The sequence below is a fragment of the Hordeum vulgare genome, chromosome 3H (assembly GCF_904849725.1).
Source record: "Hordeum vulgare subsp. vulgare chromosome 3H, MorexV3_pseudomolecules_assembly, whole genome shotgun sequence".
Classification (NCBI taxonomy): Eukaryota; Viridiplantae; Streptophyta; class Magnoliopsida; order Poales; family Poaceae; genus Hordeum; species Hordeum vulgare.
The window spans coordinates 257,988,060-257,994,738 of NC_058520.1; the positions used below are offsets into that span (position 1 = coordinate 257,988,060).

A 6,679-nucleotide genomic window follows, 5' to 3' on the forward strand; every position below is an offset into this window, starting at 1 on the left:
TCAAACCAATCAGAACTATTCTCACGGATCGATGACATGGTGGCCATCCATCCATCCATCTATCTCACCATCTCACATCCATCGATTCATGTATCTACAAAAAAACTAAAAAAAATAAAAAAACCACCCGCAGACCAAACCCTAGCTCAGACCCCTCCCTCCTCCCCATCTCCTCGCCGCCACCACCTCCTCCCCATCCCCGCCCCCCTCCCGATACAGTCCTCCCTCCTCCCCGTCTCCGACGGTGCCGCCCAGGCCAAGGCTCCCAACACCACCGCCGCCGCCCCACCTGGTGCTCCGCTGGCCGCTGCTCCCTGAACCTCAGGAGCTACACGCCCTCCCATCGGTGGTGTCGATGTCGGCCTCGGTGGCGGACGGAGGGGGTGATGGGGACGAGGAGCTGACGGCGCGGGAGAGGCGGAGGGAGCTCAAGGCGCGGGACTGGAAGGATTTTCTTTCCTTTTTCGCGATCTGGTTCTTCCGAGGCTTGATGGAAGATTCCGATGGGTGTGTGCGTGTGTGTGTGGGGGGGGAGGGGCGACCACATGGATGACGGTGCTGGCGTTCGGTGAATGGGATATGAAGAACGGCGCCATGCCAGACTACTCCATGGACTTATCCAAGATCCGGGAGATGCACAAGAAGAACAAGAAGGAGCTCTCCCGCGCCAGCCTTAGTGGCGACGATGACCTCCTCGCCCACCACGGGGGCTCGAAGGTGGCGGCGGTGGAGCAGGAGGCGAAGCGGGTGGCGGCCTACGACTACGAAGCCGACCCGCGCTGGGCCGACTACTGGTCCAACGTCCTCGTCCCACCGCACCTCGCCGCCTGCCCCGACGTCCTCGCCCACTTCCGCTGCAAGTTCTACCACAGATTCATTGTGAGCACCCCCACTATCCACCCCCTCGCTCCGATTCATTGATTGCTAGTACTAGGCCGAATCTGCCGCTGCTGCCCTTCCGTGTCGCGGCTTGCTGGATCGCGGCGGCCTCGTCAGGGTACTTCGCGGTAGCGTGCCTGCTCAGTAGTTGGTGGCGATTCGTTCGTGCTCGACTGTCTTCAACCCTGCTTGGTACAGTACTAGCTGAGATTACTACAGGGGGAGATGTTGTAGCTCCTTTTACCCCACCTTGAGATCCGGCTGCTGAATTGGACTACTCCAGGCTGTATTCACTCACGATCTGCACGCATTTCTTGTTTTGCCTTTTCGGAGCAGGCTAGTTAGAATTTTCAACTTCTGCTACTTGCTACCTGATTGATTAGCTAGGGGGAGATTTGCTGCCGCTTGTTGCTAGGAGTACAATAGAAACCACGGGTGTTCTCCCGATCCACTTCTTGCTGCATCTCGAGCTTCAGCTCCAGATAAGCATGTTATTTTTTTCTCCAACATGGAGGGCACCTGTTTACTTTCCTTGAACGAACAAACCAGCTATTTGGCAGATATAGACATATCCTTTTTACTGCCTCTCTGTCTGTGGGGTTAGGATTTTTCACTCCATGTTGGAAGTCGTAGAGTCTAGAAAATGGCAAACCAGTTATCCACTTGAATCTGGCCATTTCTGAATTCCCCTGTGAGTTTGAATCATATCCTCCAAAGGGTGGTCATGTGTCTAACTAAAGCTGGTCGGTTTGCTTCCTTGACATGATAAGATCGTGACTTGTGGGTCGGGGATTGCGAAGGCTTCCTTGTCATAAGTCTGCAAGTGTTGTTCCCAACTCCTACTTATTGTTCGATTAATGAGATGGGGGTGCGGTAACTTGATAACACAACCCTTTGGTGCTCTCTGTTGCTGCATCTTGAGCTCAAGCTCGTTCAAACCTGTTTAATTTCATCAGCGGGGAAACCTTAGTTAAATTGCTCCAACAAACCATCTGCTAAGTGGATGGACATTTTTCTTCCACTGTGCAGTGGGAGTTAGTTTTACTCTGTCAATTTTTTTAGGAATTGAAGAACAGAAGTTTGCCACTTGAATTAGATTGTTTCTTAATTACCGCTACGAGTTAGATCCTGCAAAGCATCATAATATCTAAATCTGATTGGTTTGCATTCTTGACTTGATAGGATCGTGATTTGGTGGTCGAGCTTATGTCAACCACTGGTTCCACTCAGCCGAGTAGGCCAGACATAAGGTCTTCACCTTCAGCATCCAGTGAGAATGTCAGGGCTCACAATTCAGGTAAAACATACTGCACTTTTACTAGCCTTATAAGATCCAACGATTTCATGGACTGTGTTTGACACCTGAGTTCATACATATCAATATCATGTGTGTAGGTTCTTGTTCCAGATCAGCTGCCCCGCCACCAGCAGCACCACAAGCAGGGGCTGCAAATCCTTTACGTTTTGATGCACGGACTATACATTTCTCTGTAAATGCGTGGGTAAGGAAGAAGACACCTTTCTCTTCACTGTATGAATGCGTAATTGTGTAATATTTGCTGAAAGGAGCAAATTCATTGGTTCTGATTGCTCCTACAATTACGGCGGTCCTTGTCGACAGCCTAGTTTTCTCCTACAATTACGGCGGTCCTTGTGGACAGCCTAGTTTGCTCCTACAATTACGACGGTCCTTGTGGATAGCCTAGTTTGCTCCTACAATTACGGCGATTCTTGCAGACAACCTGACATGGCATCTCCCTTTTTAGTCTTCTCCTTATCAACAACTTCATTCTGCATTGGAAAATCATCTCTTATATATAAATGCTATCACAATGGTTTCGTTACATCACTTGTGCATGTTACCCTTGTTCTTACCTTTATCTCTTGCTTGTTGGTGCACTGTAGTTGAACATGACATGCTCAAACTTTTCCATCTGATCAGGAACTGGTTGTTGCTGGTTTGGGAATGCTTCCAATCTTGCGAAAACATCTTGCAGACAGAGCTTGCAAGCTTTCGTTGCTGGGAACAGTCCTCTCCTCAGGATACTCTTTATACAGTACTTATGGGGTAAAATACCTTCCTACCTGAACCTTGAATGGTCCATCCTATTTTTGTTGTGTTTCTCGCCCTGATGACCCAGTTGATGTAATTCACCTTTTTTCCTGTTGTGCATGAAGAAACCAAGAGAATTGAACATGCCTGTAATTCAGAGTTGGTTGCAGTCAGTACTTGGAGCCAAGGATTTTATCCATTTAATGTTCTCTCTGTTGCTCGTCACATCTCAGCTGCACTTAAAGAGTAATATATAGCTTTTCTCTTGCAAGTTCATGATTCTGAAATCTGTTTTCCCAAACTTCCATATATATGTTTTACAAGTTCTGATCTTCTTTTTGTATTTCACAGTTGCTGCCCTACCTGTGTTCTGCTAGGCGCTTGATCATGTTGCCAGATTCCTAAGGCGTAACTTTTCCCGCTCGTCTTTCTACAGGTAGTTATCTGTCGAACTATCTCTGAATTTCATTTGTGTAGTTTGCGGCGCAACCAGTCTCCACTGCCTTGTAGTTATCTGTCGAATTATCTCTGAATTTCTGTTATGTTGTTTAGGGGATACTTGGAAGAGCCTTGCCTTTGGGTGGAGACAAACAACACCACTCTCAGCCTTCCTAGCTCAAATGCCGAACTTGCGTTGGGGTTTCTTCTGATCATATCGCTGGTCTCGTATGTTGATCTGATTTCCCTTGGAATCATGGAGACTTTATTTCATCTTAGTTAATGCATCTTATGACTTACAACACCTTGTTATCTTGCAGGTGGCGGCGCAACTTCATACAGACATTCATGTACTGGAACGTAAGTTATCTTCTGCACATCTGATCTTTATATATGTTCTTACTGCTTCCATGCATTCACTACATAGCTGGGGTATAACATGAGGCACAATTTGATGTGTTTTGCGGCATGTTTCTAGCCATTGCTGAGTGTACACCTAACAACCATCAATCTTCAGCTAGCGGCACTTCCTTTAGCAGGTGCAACTTTGTTATGCGGATAGTTGCTTTTCCAATGCATCTTCACTTACTGGTCGTTTTTCTTGGCTTGCTCGTCTGTTATTATTCAGGTGCTGAAGATTCTGTACCGCGCGCATGTGACATCCAGCTACCACCAGAGCGCGTGGGCGAAGATCAGGCGGACCGTGAACCCGTACGTCGACCGCTTGTGTGGCATATTGTAGCACATCTATGACGCTGTGAAGTCTTACTCGGTTTAGAGTAGCATATTGTAGCACATTTGTGTTGTAAAGATTGTAATAGATTTATTTAGTCGTATATTTGATCAATTTTATGTGTTCTTAGTTCTATTTGAAATTCATTTTTGGATTGAAAGTGGTCAAAGACAATATATTAGTATTAAATTTAGGTTGATTCTAAGTTTGTGCTCACCTGTATTGGATCAGATATATTTGTGCCTTCATAATGCTACAGATCAAAATGTAAAAATCTCGAGGCCAAAAATTTGACAAAAATTTGAGATCAGCATGACATGTTGGACCAGTACAAAAATAAAATGGCCAAAACAATCAATAGAAAGTAAAAGGCCACAAACCAAAATTCAATAAATAAAAATTAAAACTGGCTATAAATAGGCTAAGGTCCAAAAAGAAGCCCAATAAAAAAGCCTAAAAAACTAAAATCAGCCCATGTGATCAATTGAAATGGGTTGGGCAGATTTCAACCATGATGTTTTGATTTCGTCGTAATTTTTCCATGTAGGACTGGGTTTGATTGCCAACGACGATTTAGGATCGTCATAAAGGTTACGACAATCCAGGAATCGTTGTAAAGTTACGACGATTTAGGATCAAAACGTCGCTGTTGTTCATTTGTGACGCTCCGTTTTCGACGCTTGGTTTTTCGTTGTGAGATCGTCGTAAATTAAAACCGTGACGATGTAGCGACGAAAAAATAGCGTCGTGTATTAGCATATTCCTTGTAGTGTTAGTGTGTGGAAAATAAGCTTTGTACGAACCTGTGATGAGGAAGACATAAAAGCGACAGACTGCATAATAAAGTTCTTTATCACAGGAGGCAATATAAAGTGACGTTCCTCTGCACTAAGAGGACACGTATTGAAACCTCAAAAGCGCATGACAACCTCTTCTTCCCTCTGCGAAGGGCCTATCTTGTACCTTTACATTTTACCCTTGTAAGAGTCATGGTGATCTTCACCAATTCCCTTTTTGCCTTTGTCTTCGCTACCGTCACATGTTTGGGAAAGATCTATATTCATATATCAACTTGGAGTTGAGTAATTATGCTTTATTGTTGTTAACTTTACCCTTGAGGTAAATGGTTGGGAGGCAAAACTATAAGCTCCTATCTTCCTATGTGTCCAGCTGAAACTTTGACACCATGAGTACTACGTGAGTTTTAACAATTGTGGAAAACAAAAGAGATGATTGAGTATGTGGGTGTGCCTTACAAGCTCTTATTTGACTCTTTCTGATGTTGTGATAAATTGCAATTGCTTCAATGACTATGGACTATTGTTGGTTACTTCTCGGTAAGGTTTTTGCTTCACGCTTTGCTTTGTGAAGGAATTGTTACTTCCCATAAGAATCTTTATGATCGATTGATGTTCTATGTGTGATCATGATGCCCTCATGTCCGTATTATGTTTTATCGACACCTTCGTCCCTCAACATGTGGACATGTTTATGGAACTTGGTTTTCGCTTGAGGACAAGCGAGGTCTAAGCTTGGGGGAGTTGATATGTTCATTTTACATCATGCTTTCATGTTGCTATTTATTGCTTTTTGGGCTGTTATATTACTTGTGGTACCATATTTATGCATTTTCTCTCTTATTTTGCAAGGTTTATTTGAAGAGGGAGAATTCAGGCAGCTGGAATTCTGGACTAGAAAAGGAGCAAATCCTAGTCCACTATTCTGCACATCTCCAAATGCCGTGAAAAGTTACCTCGATTTTTTCTCGATTATATAAAAAATATTGGGCGAAAGAACTACCGGAGGGGGGCTGCCAGGGTGCCACAAGCCCTGACACCGCCACCCCCCTGGTGGCGGAGTGGGCCCTTGTGAGCTCCCTGACGGCCCACTAGCCCCCCCCCCTCTTTTCCTATATGAAGCGTCCTGGTCCAGAAAAAAATCAAGAGGGAGCTTTTTCGTGGTTTCGCCGCCGCCACGAGACGGAACTTGAGCAGATCCAATCTAGAGCTCCGGCAGGACGATCCTAGCGGGGAAACTTCCCTCCCGGAGGGGGAATAGTCGCCATCGTCATCACCAACACTCCTCTCATCGGAGGGGAGGCATCTTCATCAACATCTTCATCAGCACCATCTCCTCTCCAATCCCTAGTTCATCTCTCGTAACCAATCTTCGTCTCGCGACTCCGATTGGTACTTAGTTGATTACTCTTTCTAGTTGATGCTAGTTGGATTACTTGGTGGAAGAGTTTATGTTCAGATCCTTGATGCTATTCATTACACCTCTGATCATGATTATGATTATGTTTTGTGAGTAGTTACTTTTTTTCCTGAGGACATGGGATAAGTCATGTTAATAATAGTCATGTGAATTTGATATTCGTTCGGTATTTTGATATGTTGTATGTTGTCTTTTCCTCTAGTGGTGTTATGTGAATGTCGACTACATAATACTTCACCATATTTGGGCCTAGAGGAAGGCATTGGGAAGTAGTAAGTAGATCGTGGGTTGCTGGAGTGACAGAAGCTTAAACCCTAGTCTATGCGTTGCTTCTTGAGGGGCTGATTTGGATCCACTAG

At 45.0% G+C, this 6,679-nt stretch overlaps 1 pseudogene; it reads left to right on the forward strand.

Annotated features, from left to right (window-relative positions):
- The first annotated feature begins 549 nt into the window (after positions 1-549).
- On the forward strand, positions 550-4,112 carry LOC123441659 (annotated as a pseudogene).
- The last annotated feature ends 2,567 nt before the right edge of the window (positions 4,113-6,679 follow it).